Source organism: Ornithodoros turicata, unplaced genomic scaffold (genome assembly GCF_037126465.1).
Source record: "Ornithodoros turicata isolate Travis unplaced genomic scaffold, ASM3712646v1 ctg00001301.1, whole genome shotgun sequence".
Classification (NCBI taxonomy): Eukaryota; Metazoa; Arthropoda; class Arachnida; order Ixodida; family Argasidae; genus Ornithodoros; species Ornithodoros turicata.
In genome coordinates this window covers 50609-68881 of record NW_026999543.1, presented here as the reverse complement: position 1 = coordinate 68881, position 18273 = coordinate 50609, and the positions used below count along the sequence as shown (strand labels likewise).

Here is an 18273-nt window from a genome sequence, read left to right as displayed (position 1 = left end):
CGACACCGTTATTATTATTATTATTATTATTATTATTATATAATAGTGGGTTAACCTACAATTAGAGTAATTCAATTCTAACAATAACTGGAACATGTGCGAATTTTTTATACGTGCATTTAATAGTGTGCAGACGTCGGGTTACCGTCAGTTACCGTCAGTTCAGTGCTACGATAATCTGCTGGCGCAGTAGTAGCAGCTCAACGAGTCGACTGGTGTCTAGAGGATGTGCACATCAAGAACTTCGTGCGCTGCAGATCAGCTAGGGTAACCGTGCTTGTGCGAGAGCATAAGTCATCTATCGAGCAGTACGCCACAGCCAAAAACGAAGGACTTGCGGAGAGGGCGTTGTCTGCTTCTGTAGTTGTATGGATTCGTGGAAAGTTGCTATAGTAGAGCTAGTTTGCGTTGCCTGCTACCTGTAGCACGGTTTGTGTTTTCATAGCATCGTCCAGAGAGGTTCTGCTGGGGCGTATGTTGTGTGATATCGTTCAGATATTAAAGGAAATGTAAAGTGAATTGCAAACCTGTAGAAACTGTATGCTTTTCTAAACGCTTGTAACTTGGATTCTTTATATTACGTAATAGCTCTATTCTATATTGAGCATTTTATCAGCAATCGAATTTCAAAGATTGCTGCGAAAAGCAAAGCTCTAGACGCGTCAACCCTGAGGCGACTCGCGCGCTCTATAGAAAGCGCAAGCAAGTAGACGACCCATTTATGCGAGATCGGGCCGTCCTCGCACGTTTTATCGTCACAGGTGCACTGTTTGTGTATTCCCTAACACAAGAACGTAAACCGGGCATTAGTACAAATCGCATGGATGCGAAGTTTTGCAAACAGCAGCGATACAGCGAGCTGATGACACAGAGACGTGGACGGTGAGAAAGGCCAACAGCTGTCCTGGATCGCGCAGATACTGCTCCCCCAACCTCCCGCGCGTTACAACCGTTAATAGCTGAAACAGAACCAGGAGTGGCTGTTGTTCTCTAACACATATCTTACAGTAATTAATAATCCGTCTCAAATGTGTTACGGAGTACTTCAACATCACGTGGTATCCGTCCGGCAATCAGGTGTCGACTCTTCGCCGGCGTCGAACTTCGTCGCCCTCTTTCAGTTTGTAGAAGTGCTCAACATTAATTAGTGCAAAAGGATTGAAGACCTCAGGTGTGACGACTTGCGATCACTGGTGTTCACACAGCCATGTTCCACATGATGATAATATTGTGATTATATTTCAAAGTTTCTTTAAACGGGATTAAGAGGGGACGATAACGAAAAGCGGTGCAAGAATCGCTCACGATATTGTGCACGATATTGTGGTGCTGTAAATGCCTGAAAGCCTACGCAAAGGAAAACACGTTATAAGTACGTGGAGGGAAGCAGAACATAACATAGCATTAACAAGACATCCTATGGCTCCTGACATGATTTATGCTTTAACGAAGGAATGAATGCGTGTTATGAACGTTGCACCTGTGTGACTAAATCATATTAACCCAACTATTTCTTACTCGTATGCGTGGTTCGTTTGTGTTACCCTTGGAAACGTCGCGGAAGAAACAAGTGAGTGAAACTTACATAGAAGTCGTCCTGGAGTAGACGGCCGCAGGTCTCAAGCTGCACTGCGCATTTTTCCAGGGATTCACTGAGGTAAGTGTGAAGGAAGCGGCTAGGGAAAGGGAACAAGGCAACACCGACTTGAGTTTTGGGTTCCCTCACTTGACACTCTGTTGCCGTGTATGATAAAACATTTTCTTTATTATTATTGTTATTATCAATATATTATTTCATAGTCCCTTGTTGATTGATTGATTGAGTGATTGAAAGAAAAAAATGGGGATCAGTCTCATAGTCCCTTGTCATCGCTGGCAGCAGACAGAGTCTGTAGGGCGTAGTATATTGTATCCCATAGCAGCCTTCTGAGTGACCTAGCTAAGCTGGCGCAAATTCTATTCGTGTTCATCCTGAGGAGGGTCCTGATATCTTAAACCTGATATCCCACTGCAACAGTGGGATGCGTCCAGTGAGAAGCAACGCCGTAAGCCATTTCAATACCTCTGACATTACGGCTTACTGTTGTATCATTATCTCGTTTTATGTCACTGAAAGAAACAAAGTACAGGGCGTTCACTAACTCTAGGCAGATTGTTTTATATTTGGAGAAATCATTTTGTGCAGTTATAAGCGATGACAATATGTTCTACGCCAAACGCACACCTTCGAGGGAACCATCAACCTCTAACTCGATCTATTATCTAGGAACTAGAGAAATTTATCTTCTGAGGCTGGAACACATAGGAAGGACAAATACATACAAAACGCCCCGGGCCGGTAATCCAGAAGATGTGGGTTCGCGTCCTACAGCTGGCTAACCTTTTCAGTGACTTCCATCTTTCATCACTGTTATTTAGGTCTCGTTGGTTAGCTTTTTAATTATTGGAGACAGACGATCGGTGAAAACGCAAAATCGGTGTACGTCGGAGCACTGAAGCCGCTGTTGTTTTCATATGAACGCTTGAGACCATTATAGAACGAGGAAATGGCTCCGAAATAACGACAATTACCATAAATGTGGTAATCCTTGTTGCGGTCTTGTGACCTTTCCTTTCAGCGCGAAGGTTGCGGCGCTACAGCGTTGTTTCTCCTTCAGGGTTATTATTCAGAGCGTTTATTTGATTTAATAATAAAAATAATAATTTATTTTTGATAAGGTGCCCATGAACAACCCGAAGATCTGGGAAATGGTACACCAAACATGATTTCTAGTCCATTTACTACATGAAAAGAAGGTGCCCCAAGAATTCTATACGCGAAATTTCAACACCGTTTACGAACGCTATGCATTTTTTGCCAATATTTCAGGATCTGCTGAGCTTCCACAGGTTTCGATGACGCGGCGAGCGGGTGACGTAATCATAAGCCCAAAAATCCCAATGATGTCATGTTCTAGAGAGGACACTGGTCTCCTAGAACGACGCTGGCGTGCGGGCAGGGTCACGTGGTGGAAGAGCCACGTGTGCTTCCCAAATGGGCAAACGGCAAATAGGAGAGATGTCGTCTCCCTCCTGTGTGTTTTCTCGAAGGTCGGAGCAGTCGGATGATACATCATTGGAGCTTCTTTAACGGAATGCAAAAAGTGAGCCCCCAGAAGACGGGAAGGGCAACAAAGTTGCCATATGAGAGTCGGGCGCTCCGTCGGATCCTAACATGACGTCGCAGTTCTCAAAAATAAAAATTAATTTTCTCTAGCTTTCGCGTAAAGTAGAGCCAAAATATTTTGCAGGAGTAAGACAAGGAGATTTCAGTAACATAACTTTGGTAGGATTCTGAAGACACGAGATTTAGTCCGTAGTGGCACATTAAGGGAAAGGGCAAAAAACGCGCTTTAAGCTGCGCGACATATATTACCACAACATTGCCGTTGTTTTGCGACCATTTCCTCGCGCTATACTGGACCCGAACGTTCTTTTGAAAACCGCAGTGGCATAGGCGCACCGACGAAAACCGATTTTGCATTTGTGCCGAGCTTCTCTCTCCAAAATTTAAAAGTTAATTGAAGAAACTTAACTAACACATCGACTTAGAAGGCCACTGCTGCCCTCGTGAGGGGAGGCTTTTTGCATAGAACATATTGTCATCGCTTGTGACTGAAAAAAAAAATCCAAATATGAAAAGTCCGTCTATAGTTAGTGTGCACACCCTGTGTGTATCCCTCGCTGCAGTTCTAACGTAGTACAGCTTGAGTTTAGCATGTTGTACAATCGTCAACTACGTCGATCAGCTACGCATGTCTTTGCAATTGCATGTCTGCTTCTTGTTTGTATCGGGGCTGGGCAGTAATACGCGTATTTTGTGTAATGCTTGCAAGAAGTCAGCATTATAATACTAATACGTAACACTTCGCTTTCAAGGCATTATAATACATACAATATTAATACTTCTGTGTATAACAGCAGCAATACCAGTAATGCTTTACCATAGAAACTCAGCTCTAAGAGGCGGATTATCGCGAAACAAAAGGCAAAAATATGTACACACAAATTGCGGTCCACTTGAGGCGTCCATTATCTTCTTCGATCAACGTTTATTGGAGGTATATACATTCGAGCAGGAGCATTTCTTCGAAGGGACAGTGTTCTAGTGCGTGTCTGTTTGCTTTATGCTTCCTTCATATACCCCATATGAGCAGAAGGGTGTATTCAGGATGGAATACGCTTGATTGATTGATTGATTGAAAGAAAGAAAAAAATGGGGATATGGAATACGCTTAGCTAAAATAGAGGACATAGAAGGCCTGCAAGTGCGCCCTAACAAGGCGCTGTTGGAATGATTCTCATGCAGCCAATGAGGGCTGGTGCAGAATAATACATCAACGACGGGCAACAGTGATCATTTGCGATGTCACGCTTTTACTATTCAGGTGATGACTCTTGTTTCTCGCCTTAAGATGAAGTTTAAAATTTGATGCGGAGGTTCTCGACGTGGGGGGGGGGGGGGGGGCGGCTCGTGAATTTCGATCACAATGAACAATTTGCTCTCAGTCTGGCGCGGCTCGTGCGACTATCGACACGCCACAGACTAGAACTGGATGCAGACGCACCGTTGTAGGTGACACGGGGACGCTGACCTAGCAGAAATATATGAGGGCTCTCCAGTAACCTCTGGCGCTGAGAGGACATTCTTTTTGGGTAATTTGGGTAATTTTTTAGAATTTTGGGGAAAGTGTATAGTTCGTCATTGTTTGCGACCAAACGTTTCTGAAAGCCAGAAAAAATACTGATAAAGTGGATTGGTGACGCTCGGTTGACAGGACTTCTGAATATGTATAGTGTACCTTTTGGAGTATTGTAGTGCACGTAATACTTCAACCTGGGTGTTATAGTACAGTACATAAACATAAAAAATGAGCATTACGATACATAATACAAATACTCAAAAGTATTACACGAGTAGTATTATAAGACAACGTATTACTGTTACTGCTCAGCCCTGGCCTGTGTTAGAGAGGCCAGTACCCTTTCTTTTTGTTTTGTTTTTGCAAGGAGTGTATATGCGGCTGGTTTTAAGTCCAACTTGTCTCCCATTTCTCCTGTCTCCGTACCGCCCTTTAGACTGAAGGAAAACCCACCTACTAGTCCAAAAGACAGCCCTCAGGTGCTCAGGAAACAAGCCTGAGAGCAGATGCATGAGAGGATGATTCATGCGACGCTTTCATTCTATCTGCTGACCACATTGGTCGTCTATTCGGATCCAGTCAATGCCAAGACGGAACCATGTACCGTGTCAGTTATTGATGGTAAGAGCAAAACAGTCAACTTTCGGATATTTATTTTCTTTGAAAATGTTGCGTGCACGACATTATAGGACAGTTCAGACCCAAACCAGAGGCAGACAACCTCTGTTATATATCTTTTTTTATGACACTTGATGGAAGTGCCAAAAATGTTTCAATTAAATGCGGCGTGATTTATATACAGTACAATTTTATAGCCAGAGCATTCGTTGGCAGGACGTGTTCTGTGAGTAACATTCGGTTTCTGGTCTGCAAAAGAATCACGCCATCGATTCAAGTGGAAACTTGTTGATTACATTTCACCATACCTCGAAACAGGTCGCGGCATCATTGTACCATATGCGGATGTACCATGGCGATGACATAGCTCATGATTACGTGATGGTAAAGTCGGAACCGGTAGCGAACATGTCTTTGTTTTTCCATTTATATCTCATCAACTAGGACGCTCTGCTGGATGACAGTTTGCATTCGGCGTCGCGTGACTTCCTGTCTAACACAATTCTGACATCGAATTTAGTCGACAGCTCTAGACTGTTCCTTAGAGCATGGAAGACACATCGCACAATTTTGTTAGCACAATTTTGTTGTTAGCCGCGTGACACGAACATGCTACCTATCACTGCAGCAACTGTCGTGCAAGATATTTCCTTTGAGATGCGCGCATTTCCTTTGAAAATCATCTTACAAGGGTCTGCACAGGGACGACTACTTCTCCCAGATCCCTCTGGTGTGCTGTAACATCTTATCACCGAACACTTTCATTAGCTGGTGCGAATCATCATCTACAGTGAGGGACCAAGGTGACCGGTCGGCTGCTCTGTGTCAGACGCGGGACTGACGGCGCCAATGCAACCGCAAGAAGCAAGAAGAGAATGGGCAAAAGATGAATGAAACAACGCTCACACCTTTCTAGTGGACGGAAGACCTGACGTTGCAGACTGGCGGCTGTGGTAGTGGCGCGGTATTTTACGAGAGATCTGCCTACCAGTGTGGCCACACGTTGCTCGGAGGAATCGTGTCTCCTGGGCCGATTGGATTGGATTGGATACGAAAGAAAAATATGGAGATGTTAGTCAACGTGTTTGTAGGTGGAGCAATAGAGCCAGAGAAAAGAGAGAAAAACTTAATGGGCCGACAGAAAGCCAGCTCTTCTGACCAACGAGATTAAGATCTCTGGTGTATTAGGATTGCGCGCTGCACTCGTGCTGGCTGGTTAGTTTCAAAAAAAAAAAGGTAAAGGCGAAAGAAATGCTTTTACATTTTGTGCGAATAGGAATCCCTGATTTCCCAATTCCCATTCTTCCTGACATATGTTTTGGACCCTTCCATGATCCTTTAAGTTTAACGCACATACATACTGCAATCCCGCTGAAGCCTCAGATATGTGCCGATGATATACCGGTCACTGTTTTACTGCTGGATCTCCTGCTACTGGGCTTCCCTCCTACATGCTCAGCTGGTACATTGCTAAAGGTAAGAAACTCCTGCACAGTCATGTTATACATTTATCTTTTCCAGGTAGCTGTATATATGATGGTACCTCAATTCCGGATGGTTCTATGGAGCAGATGATGACCAGCCAATGTGCTCTCGTCACGTGTTTCGCTAAGAAAGCTACTGTGGAGGTGCAAACATGCGACCCTCCACCTCCTGGTTGTACCGCTCTGCCGTACGGTCCATACCCCGAATGCTGCTCTCAGCTCACCTGCACTCGCTGAGTACAAATAAAAATTTGTCGGTCTGCAGAGATCAGCCTTCATATTTGACAGAATTTATCCACTCGATACCGTTATCGTAGCAGTTCACTAATATGCCATCTACAATTAGCGAGTCACTTCGAACACTGCAGATTTCGTAGTCATATGAGAGAAGCAAGGAAAACTGTAGGCGTAGCAGCAACACAAGCCGCAGAGTTTTAAGCATGGATGCTTCTATGGATTCTGCACTTTGATGCAGTTTGTAAGAACTTGAGGCGCCAACGCTTTTGTGCACTACCAAGTTCGAACACATACGAAGCCAGGGCAAAAAGATAGGATATAAGTACAGGAGGAAGTGATACGTACAAGAAGGTAGGTAGGTATTTATTTATTTGTGTGTGGGAAAAATTTATTTCGTGGGTGCGTTACAGGTGGTATTTTTTTGTGCGATGACGGTTTTCATGAACGGCATGAGTCTGGATAAATAAAGAAGAAAGCAGTAGAAGGAGTTTTCTCAGTTCCGCGTGATTATCTTCACTGTGGGTGCGAGCAAGAGGTGTCATTTTCCATCATATAGATGACGTTCTGTTGTTAATCATCGTTCAGCGTACGGTCGTTTTACGGTTCCTTACTCTTCAAATAAAACATTCTGATACGCAGCGGGGTTGCACAGTTGGTCGCCGTACAACGTCAGCAATGCTACGACCAAGCGGGAGAGCACAGACCACTCTGCTGCTCCAAGCTAGAGTGCATGGTAACTGTTTCCATGTTGGTGTGTAATGGCGAGTGTGTAATGTAGTGGCGAGAAATAAGGACCGACGCATACGCAGCAAACAGAAGGATGGATGGATGAATGCACTTTGCTTTGTTATACCTTTGTTTCATGTGCTTCAAACGCTACAAATCTCATGCTGTGTTCTTCTGGAATGATGTTGGAACCTGTTTGTCATGGTACAGGTTACCACCTCATGAACTCTGCACTGGGATGCTCACATGTTTTCTACTGTTGGGGGCTGTATGGTGCCACCCGAACACCACAGCAAGAGGGATCACACCCCTACTCGTGTATAACCATTGCCCTTCCCCTTTCACACTCTGCGGGTACATCGAGGCGTCGAATTTGTGGAGAATGTCTGCATCGTATGAAACTACTGGGATCTTGTGGTGTAGTGAAGATGATGTCCATCTGCATGAATCGTGATGGGCGATACTGGCAGAGGGCGGATGTGATGGGGAGCTTCTCAACCCGTGCCTTCAGTCCAGGACGTTGCCGATAGAACTAAGCCTTCTTCTGGTGGCTCGTGACCACTGGGTGAATTTACCGTTATCGACGGACCGCCACGTCAGTCCTCGCCCCCTCAGACGCAAAGCGGGAATAAGAGTGGAAACAACCGCGTCTTAACCGCAGGATGCGAGCGAGGATGACTGTTGACGACTTCCAAAGATGTGGTGGTGGTGGTGGTGGTGGTGATAGGGCTTGCCGTTGTCGGCCTCACGTATGTGACGCGTGTGATCCAAAGATGTGATGACGACCGCGCGTTAAGGCTCACTAAGCCAATGCGATGTACTGAAACGAAGAAGTGGGCTACCATGTTCCGGAGGAAGCACCGCATAGTTTACGCTGGCAAAATACGTTCATCTCTTGGCGTTATGAGGACAGAAATATGTCGGTAAGTGGCAAAACGACATGTAAACAAAGTCACATGACCTCAAAATGACGTTTTCTATGACGTGCGACCAGGACAAGATGGCAGTTTTGCCAAAGGCACTTGAGGGCAGCTAAAACAATGGCGGGTTTGTGTCACCCCTGTGTTGTAATGAGTGCGAAATTTAGATAGCGATGGTAGAAGGGCCGAATTGTTCACCAGACTGAGGTTTTCACTATCGGGGTCATGAAATGTAGAGGAAGGAGATGGTGTCCCTCGACATGAGTCGTGATCGGCGATGGTGGAATGTCCTGGAGGGACGGATGTGGTAGGGAGTTTGTCAACCCAGGACGTCGCCGACGGAACTGAAGCTTCTGGTGTTTTTAGCTGGATGACTTCGTCTTTATCCACGGCCCGCCAGAGTGACCATTATTACGGAACGTTGATTTTTCCTGCCTTATACGGCGTCATGCAGCTCGGGGACAGGAGGCGACACGTGACGACTTAGGTACAACGGGACTGCATCCATATTCTTGTTGCTAACCAGCAGTGGTGGCATAAATACATTTTTGACAAATATAAATCCAAAATAATTAGTTTAAATATGTATTCAAATACTTGGTGCAAATACTGAGCAAGCCCTGCATTGCACACTGTTGCTACTTGTTGCCTGTCATATACGTTTGAACGGCGAGCTCGTCAAGTCACCATGCTGACTTTGCTCTTCCCTCATCAACGTCATTGTTGTTCGATATAACGATCGATATAACGATTAAATGAATAAATTTAAGTGTTCTGCCGTCTATGCAGGTCCCGTATGGTCAGACGCTGCAGTTTGCAAAAGAAAAGCAAGTCTTCCCGCAGGAGCTGAAGGACAGGGACACATGTTAAACTCAACAAGTGTATTGTGCACATCTGAAAATTCATGTAACATTGCGACATCGTTCCCCGAATCTTCCAGAGATTTCAGAGCCTCCTGGGGCGCCGGTGTTATCGGCAGTAGTCTTCCGGTGCGATGTGCATTCAAATTTCGAGATATACCATAGGAGAGCAGCCAGCAATTGCCGATGGTTTATTTTGAAATTGAAACCTGAGGCAACCTATCCAGAAACAAAAGGGCTGATATACTTCAGGATCCTTTCTTGCTCTCATTCGGTATGTAATTACCGAATGATCTATCTGTCATGCTGCGGCATATGCCGGGAAAGAGATTTTGGGTCCTGGGCTGACTTCTCAGGGAAGCTGTGTCGACAATATTCATCTCAAACCGTCCGAGGAAAGCAAACAGATAATATCTAGCGATTCCTGCTACGTAATTCTAACCTAGCCCTATTGAAGTATTCCATCAAAAACTTTCTGATGGTCCATCACAGCCTGTAATTTGGGACCAATACGACCATCAATCCTGATGGATTGATGAGCCATCAGGATGTCTGGTAGTATGACGGCTCCACCAGAATGTGTGACAGTTTGACGGTTCATCAAAAGCTTGATGTGTCGGTGGGAACACCAAACCATATGGGTGGTGTAGTAATATATAAGAAAATGATAAAACATTTATTTACTTGAAGCGCAAATCAATATGCCCAGCTTAATCTTAGGTTAAGCTGTGCTTAAGCAGGTTAAAACAGCTTAAGGAGGTTCAAGATGCTGGAACACGAATCGTCTTATGAGGTAACTGCTTCCATCTACCGTATTTTGTGTTTTCTTGAGCTACTCTGCATCGCGTATCCTTAGGCTCTGCACATTGCATCTGACGGGACTTGATTACCAAACAAAACTATTAGAAGAACACTTGCTAACAAGCGACAAGATATGCTAGAGTACACTTAAATGAACTAATGCATCCACAAGCACAATTGAACCCCTCATAACTGATCTTCGACATACATTGGTGCTGTAACATAGTTTTGTTTAAAGATACAAGTTCCAGCAATCATCTGCAGTGTTAGAAGCGTCACTCTAATAGGTGTGATAAGTCACATTTCATCACATACCGTAGTCCAACATCAATCATACAAAGTAACCCCAAACACTATCAAACAGGACGGTGTAATCGATGACAAATTTTTATCAACAGCATTTCAGTTACTAACACGCTAATTGTTTGCGAGGAAATTTAAGCAATGCAGGATATCGTATTATTGTGCGCAAGAAAGGCTTCATCATCGATAAGCGAAAAGAGAGAAAGTTGTCAAAAGCGAATGTAAATCGGCAGGTGCGTTAACCAGAAGAGCGACGAATATGCGTGTTTCAGACAGGGAGGGCCAGTCTGTACAACGAAGAAAATAAGTCTGAATTGCGAAATACTGCCACGAAAATAAATGCATAATAAAATCTAAACCAGCCTCTTTCGTTACGTGTCTCTTACCTGTACATACGGCTCAATGAAAGGCGTAATGTTCACTGACCTCCGCCTCCTCTCCGCCCGACGATAAGTCGTACTTGGGCAACCCGAGCGAGCGCTGGATGTCCCGCCGCCGAAGCGTCGGCGTCCTCCGCCACCGTCTCTCCGCCCTACGGCAAATCGCTTCTTGCGCATCCAGCGAGGACGCGGGAAGACCATGGATGTCCCGCCGGCGAAGCGCCGTCGCCCTCCGCCCTACGGCAAATCGTAGTTGGACACCCCAGGGGCGAACGCTGGATGCTCCGACGGCGGAGCGCCGTCAACCACCGTGACCGCACTGCTCTCTCACCCAGTGGCGTAGCCAGACCTGCAAGGTAGGGGGGGGGGGGGGGCTCTATACGAAAACCCGCCCCACTCCCCCCCGCTGATTCTGGGTGCGACAACACACAATACTTGTGCACACCGCAGCATGCGGTTGAAAACAAAAAGGAAATAATTTATTTGGACGTTCACAATACGATTATACACTGCTGTCCAATGAGGTGGTGTCACGAGATTGGAAGGATTTTGAAAAGCTCATACTTTGGAAACCATTCAAGTGTGCCGCTTAGATAGACGCCATGAACTGTAGGAACTTTCGCGATCGTCACACTGGTACCTCCACCATATATTATTTTCTCCTCGGATTTCCATGATTTGCGTGGGTCGGTCAGTGGCAGGTAGAGGGGGCTCGGGCCCCCCCTAGCCCCCCCGTGGCTACGCCACTGCTCTCACCGACGGCGAATCGTTTTTTCGGCATCTATCCTGATGTTGGTCCAGCGAGGGAGCGGGAAGCCTAGACTAAACTTAAACGCGGAGCTACTGAAATTCAAATATAGTCTCAAACACCCGCTTCAAGTGCACTTTAGTCAGCAGTAATGGACAAAGTATATCGACAACACTTACCCCACAGCAAGATGCAGCGTATCCACTTTTAGTTTGAGACGCGCCGCTCCGACTTGTTCCCATACTCTGCGGCATCTAATTGTTGCCTACTTGCATGGGAAGCCGCGAACCGTAGTCCTTGCTTTATTACACTAACCTCAGACGATCAAGGACTTGTTTCTACAGACGACAGCCCAGGTACAAAGTTTGCTGTTGAAAGAGATGCTGTGGAAAGGATGGGGACGACACCGGCGCACATTGCGCCGGTGTCTTTGTCTTTTACACTCTGCACTCTTTTACATTCTATACGCACCGTAGGACACCGTATGGTTATCACCGCAGTTAGGACTTCTCGGCGAGCCCTTTCACCATCATCACCACCACCACCACCAGCATTCCTGGGCTCACGGTGAGCCGTGCAGGTTTTGAAATGATGCGCACCTGAGCAGATCTTACATTTCTGTGGTCCTCTGCAATCGCTTGTACAGTCGCTGAATCGCTGACATTTAAAGCACCGAACCGGAGGGACAACGTACTCTGTTGCAGCATGGGCCGTGAACCCCACACTGACCTCCTTCGGCGAGGCGTGGTTCGGACCTAACGTTAAGATGACGCTTGACTTGTAATACGGTGTCAACGAACCATCTTCTTCTCGCTTGCAGAAAATTTCACGTCTTACAGCAGCAACACCATACGACCGCAAGTATTCCAGTAGCTCATCGTCAGTATACCCCCTCGGGACGTTTTTAATTCGCCACATTGACCTGAAATAGGTGTCAATAGGTGTCTGATACAGCGTCACATATACTGACGCTCGTCAACCCAAGCAGGCTTTACGGTCGTGTGTCTTGCTTGTGTGTCCAGTTTCTGTGTTGTCGTTTACCTCTTTTATTATTATTTTTTCTTGCCTGTGTTGCCCTCTCTTTTTTTTTTCTTTCGCTAAACGATACCTAACCCCCCCGTTTACGTTCTCGTGCCCCGAAACCAAATACAGGATGAAAAAGAAGTGCGAAGCACACATGTGACATTCGTCAACATTTGTATACATAATGTTTAATGTTTGCATGAACAGGCTCAAACTCTTTTTGGTTTAACAGTAGCTTGTGCGTGACAGGGCATATGGCGGTTGAGTTAAATACGGGTGAAAAGGCGTGTGTCAGAGGAATAATTTATTATCGGAGACATTATGTGTGCTTAATTAAGTGACACATGTCCAATAGGATTGAATGTAATAGCTTAGTACTTCACATAGCATCAGAGCAACCGACGTAGGACTGGAGGTACAGAAGGTAAATAGCACTCATTTATTAGAACTCTGTCGATTCCACTTGTACTTGTAAATATAAAATTCCTGATGGAGAAATCAAACTCCTCAATACGTAATCGACACTGCTTTCGTACGGTGTATGCAACGCCTGTGGGTACAAGTTGCTTGGACACGGCGCGTTCCGCGAGGTACGCTACATACGCCGTGTCGTGAGCTGCGATTGCGGCGTGCGTTAAGAAACCACCAGTAGGACAAAATTAATTCGCAGACCGAACACGTTGTCGTCGCACATGGTCATAGCATGTCTCGCGACGTAAAGTCACGAAATCAACAACAACAACAATAAATGATAACGATGAGATGAGGTGTTTCACCGCAGTGGTGCGGTACCCTACCCCATTGCACGGGAACATTATGTGAAGATGATGAAGCAAGGATGAAAATCAACCCAAAGCATGTGGGCCCTGATATAATGTCTTCGGGTCAGTGAGCGTGGTCTCACTATATACGTCTTGCGCGGTACCTCGTGCTTCTATCTACAAGGTCGAGACGGGCGAATTTTTGTGAAAGAACGCCGGAATACGTGGTTTTCGAATAAACTAATGTACACAGGTAGTTGATGAGCGTATCGGATTTTCATTTTCACCTCTTCATTACAAGAATGCAGGGGCGCCGGAAGGTGGGGGAACGGGGGCGGTCGCCCTCCCTCTGAGTTTTCGCTGTGATGGTCTCGACATCCCAACTTTTTCATCTGTACGTGGCGTCTGAGACAGACTCGCTTTCAGCTCTGCTACCGCGCGGAGTGAAAGCGAACACCCGTTTAAACAGTAGAAGACCAAATTTACCCGAATAGATACCATCCCCCCCTCCCCCCCTTCTATGTGATACTGTATGAGCGGGCCTGTTGGTGAAGAGTAGACACCCCATTCAGTAGCCTTGCTTAGACGATACAGAAAAAGGCAGATTTCGCTCCAGCAAAGGACGTCGCCTTGTTTTTGATTAACACCGGGAAACATTCGAGGATAGACAAGGAAATCCAGCGGCAAAGAGTCTTTACGCGGTTCGCAGGTGTGCTTGGTGACAGCGTATCTGCTGTGTTTGTCTGAGCCATGGCCAAAACACTCGGCAGGGCGTTCTTAGTGTAACAACAATGACACCCTTGTAGAGGACACCATTGCGCTTTTCACGAGAACAAAAACAATAAATAAATAAGTGATTAAATAGATACATAAAGGAACACGCAACTGATCGCTTCCTTCTGTATGGCTTATCGCACTTAATGAGAGAATCAACCAATATTTCAGTTTGTGCTGCTCAAGCGTCAATTTCTGTTTCGCTTAGGAACGCAAGGTGACCTTCCGACCCCCTACCCTATACAGTCATCGGACTGCATGGACGATGCGTTCCTCATAAGTAGATCAAAGACTCCTCAACGTTAGGTTAGGCTGGGTTGGGTTGGGTTTTGGGATAGGGCTCTCGTTCCCTGCCATGAGGGACTTCCGACGCCCATGCAAGTATGGGTCACATTTCATTTGCAAGGAGTTTGACATCGAATTTCACGTCATTTCATCGGCGCACGTGCTTGTAAGCGTCATATAATACGGATATCTAGGGCGCCTAAGTTTCCTGTTTGTAGATTATTCGTATGGGACCGTTAGAATACTGTAATATCATTAATACACAAGTAAATGTTGACCTATTGAAACGTTACAGTCATCCAAGAGCCAGACGGCAGCAAGAACAGAACCTGCGCCTCTTGACTATTGTTCAAGTGATCTAGTCATTACGCCGCGCTAGCGCCTGCTGTTCTCTGGTGGATAACCATTAGAGGGTACCGGGAAACGATCTACGGAGACATGTTTCACGTGACGGTTGAACTTCTTCTACTCATCAGTTTCGACGTCTTAAGTAGCCCTGCCACCGCTAAAATCGACCACGACACTGTAGATGTCGCTTACGGTGAGTAGGCCAGGCCGCACAAGGATACTTAAAAACCGTCATGTCTCTGGAAAGGGATGATAACTTCGATGTACGACACAAGTGCGAGATTTACATCGGTGGGGTTTACAACGGGTTGCATTGTCGTAAGTGACTGTCGGCTCGTCGCCACGTTGGTGGGTCAGTAGTCGAATCGCAAGACAGCGGCGGGGATCGAACCTTGCATCTCTCGATTGCCGGTCAAGTGCGGTAACCACTACGTCACGCAGGCATCTGCTTTCCGACGACCTCACAGCAATCGAGAGCAATCGAGAGATGTGTGGTTCGATTAATGCCGATGTCTGGCTTTTCTTCGACGACTGCCATACCTTAAATTATTCATGTTCTTAGGCACCCTGAGAGTCGTGTTGGGTTCGCCGTATGCTTCAGCCTCAGGAAAATCGCTTTCCATCATGTTGTCGGATATCTTCTCTGTCGGCAATCTTCGATCATCATGGCTCGTGCGTCTATGCCCAAGCAGCACAATGTACTGAAAGTCAAGTGCAATAGGGGTGGACGGTATGTGTCTTATCAATGTTTTTTAGTTTCATCAGTCTGTTCAAGGCCTTCCACCTACCCGTCCACCCCTATTGCACTCGACTTTCAGTACATTTTGCTGCTTGGGTGCCCACAGCATAACTGTCGGCAGACGATGACGACGTCACTGACGATGAGACGAGGAATGCGTTTATTCGGGCAAGGACATTACTTCTGTGCCTTCGCGCCGTTACTATGTCATGCACTCAGTGCACTACAAGCCAGAACATTGAAGAAAACAATTATTGTTACTACGTAGGACCTCTTGAAGACACTTACGCGTCCCATTCCCATTGTTTCTCGAAGGCACGTGACCTTGCTTGCAGCAGCATCACTGGCGGAGATACCTGCCCCGATGTTTATAAGCCGTGTCACCTGCAGTATTCGCGGATCCAGTTTCCCGGGCCTCTCTCACCCGGTTGTTATAAAGCCCGGAATACAGGTTCACGTCGATGCATACAACGGGCTTTTACGTTTATTCTGCGAAGGTTCCCGTCCAAGTGTCAGACCTCATTTAACGGTTCCCTTCCTCAGGCATAACATTTTAATCCTTATAGCTAGCTCTGACCAACTTCCTTGTGTGCTTTGTGTTCTCGTGTTACTTGCAATAATTACGAGCAAGTAAACATCATTTTAAGGTCACTGCAAATACAAGGACGCGTCGATACCGGACGGCGGGAAACATCAAATGGTGACCAGCGAATGCGCACTCGTGACATGCAAGGCAATGGAAGCCAGAGTGGAGATCCACAGGTGCGACCCGGCGCCAGAAGGGTGCGCCACCTCCAATGTCGGTCACTATCCCAACTGCTGCTCTAAGATGACGTGCACGTAACGCTGTGCACCCAAGCATCCATCGACTGTAAAAAGTGTGTAATAAAGAAAAAAAACTTCGTTGACCGGTATTACCTTGCACGTAACTGACATGATGCCTAATGAGTGATGTCAGAGGTAGAGTCACCAAACAAGCTGCGCTTCAGAGTAGCAAGACACAGGGCTGCCCTCCAATATATTGCTCCATAGACAAAAGCGTGCTGGTCGAACACAATGTATCCTGGACAGGTACTGGTCGCACTTCACAGCAAACGTCAGCGCACACATGTCCTTAAAGATGGCCGCGCCCGTGATCGGCGACCAAGCCGCGTTTGATGTTTATGTGCGCACTTTTGGACGTCTTTCCACTACGGTAATTATTTTGATTCCATAATCTCGCACTAAAACGCGCAGTTTTGCTAGGCCTCGTACTGTTGACCACTTTCAAAGATGTGATGACGACCCCCGCGTAAGACGCACTGAGCGGGTGCGACGAACTTAATCTAAGGAGAAATGGTCGGGTTACCATGTCGCGGAACAACCATCGTATCATTGGCGCCGACTGCGGGGGGGGGGGGGGGGGGGGGGTTCGGCGCGCCCGGGTCAAAACAGTGTAGTGGCACCAACCCCAAAAATGCATGTTGCAAGTTGTAAAATATGTATCCGCCCACCATACTCATGATCACAGTAGAAGGTGAGGCGAACAAACACAGAGGATGACACAACACATAGCCTGAAACGACGATAAAAACCGGAGACACGGAACAGAAAAAAGACAACACGACACGTGTCGTGTTGTCTTTTTTTCTGTTCCGTGTCTCGCCTCCACTAGCCTCTCTCGCCTACACCAGCTCGCCTGCACCCTTGCACTTCTAACATAGCCTGAATTTCGCCCAAAGCAATCAGATCAATGAAACGAAGCAGTCGAAAAAGTACCAGCAGCTGCCAATGAGGTGTAACGGTAGGATCTTAGGAACGCATATCCGTTGGGAGCGGGTTCAACTCCCGCTGCTCCATTTCATTGACCATATTCATTATATTGCGCGCATTTCGGGTCAAACACCGAGGATTCGATGCATTTTGTTCCTTTTGCACTCAGTTTTCAAAGGCGTAATGCCTTCAGTTGTGCACATGTTCACTGTCTACGTTCTCTCTGTTTTTGTTTCTTTCTTTTTTTCTGTTCTTCCTTCCTCTTATTTCTATACCAGTTCTGCATACATCATAGGATCCCGCCAGAGTGTGTGATTCTTCAGCTTTAGTTTTGTGTTCTTCATTTTTCTTTTCCTTTTCTTTCCTTCTTTTTGTTTTCTTTCGCTTTCTTAATTTCTTTGCCTTTTTTTTTGTCTTCCCCTTTCACTTTTTTTTAATAACAAGCCGACATCCATCTGACCTACCTTTCCTTTCTTTTTTATCTTATCTGCTACACTAAAAATTCACAAGTTACAACAATCCTAAACAGAAGGCATATTAATACAGTTGGTTAATGCACGACAGCGCTGCGATAGACAGGTATCTATGTTGGTTCATGATCAGCACTGTAAAGTAAGTGCCTGTGTAAAGCTAATTTCAAGTTCTTAGATGAAATTACAGACAGCGGTAGGGAGTTCCATTTAATTAGGCCTTGGTGTTATAAAGTTCGCATTCCATGCTCAATCGATTGATGATGCCCTTACACAGAGCGGCTAGTGCCAGTTACAGAGGGAAAATGAAGACCTGGAACAAGCCCTTCAGTAATAATACGTTTCCTTATCATCAGTACAGT

General features: G+C 46.0%; 2 long non-coding RNA genes across 2 annotated transcripts; both read left to right on the top strand.

Moving 5' to 3' along the window:
* Positions 1-1516: 1516 nt before the first annotated feature.
* LOC135376789 (uncharacterized) lies at positions 1517-7050 on the top strand. Its single transcript, XR_010417848.1, has 3 exons — positions 1517-1657; positions 5119-5303; positions 6822-7050. It is a non-coding gene; the product is annotated as an uncharacterized LOC135376789 (long non-coding RNA).
* Positions 7051-13160: 6110 nt separating this feature from the next.
* On the top strand, positions 13161-16597 carry LOC135376792 (uncharacterized). The gene is made up of 3 exons (XR_010417851.1): positions 13161-13206; positions 14898-15143; positions 16337-16597. It is a non-coding gene; the product is annotated as an uncharacterized LOC135376792 (long non-coding RNA).
* The last annotated feature ends 1676 nt before the right edge of the window (positions 16598-18273 follow it).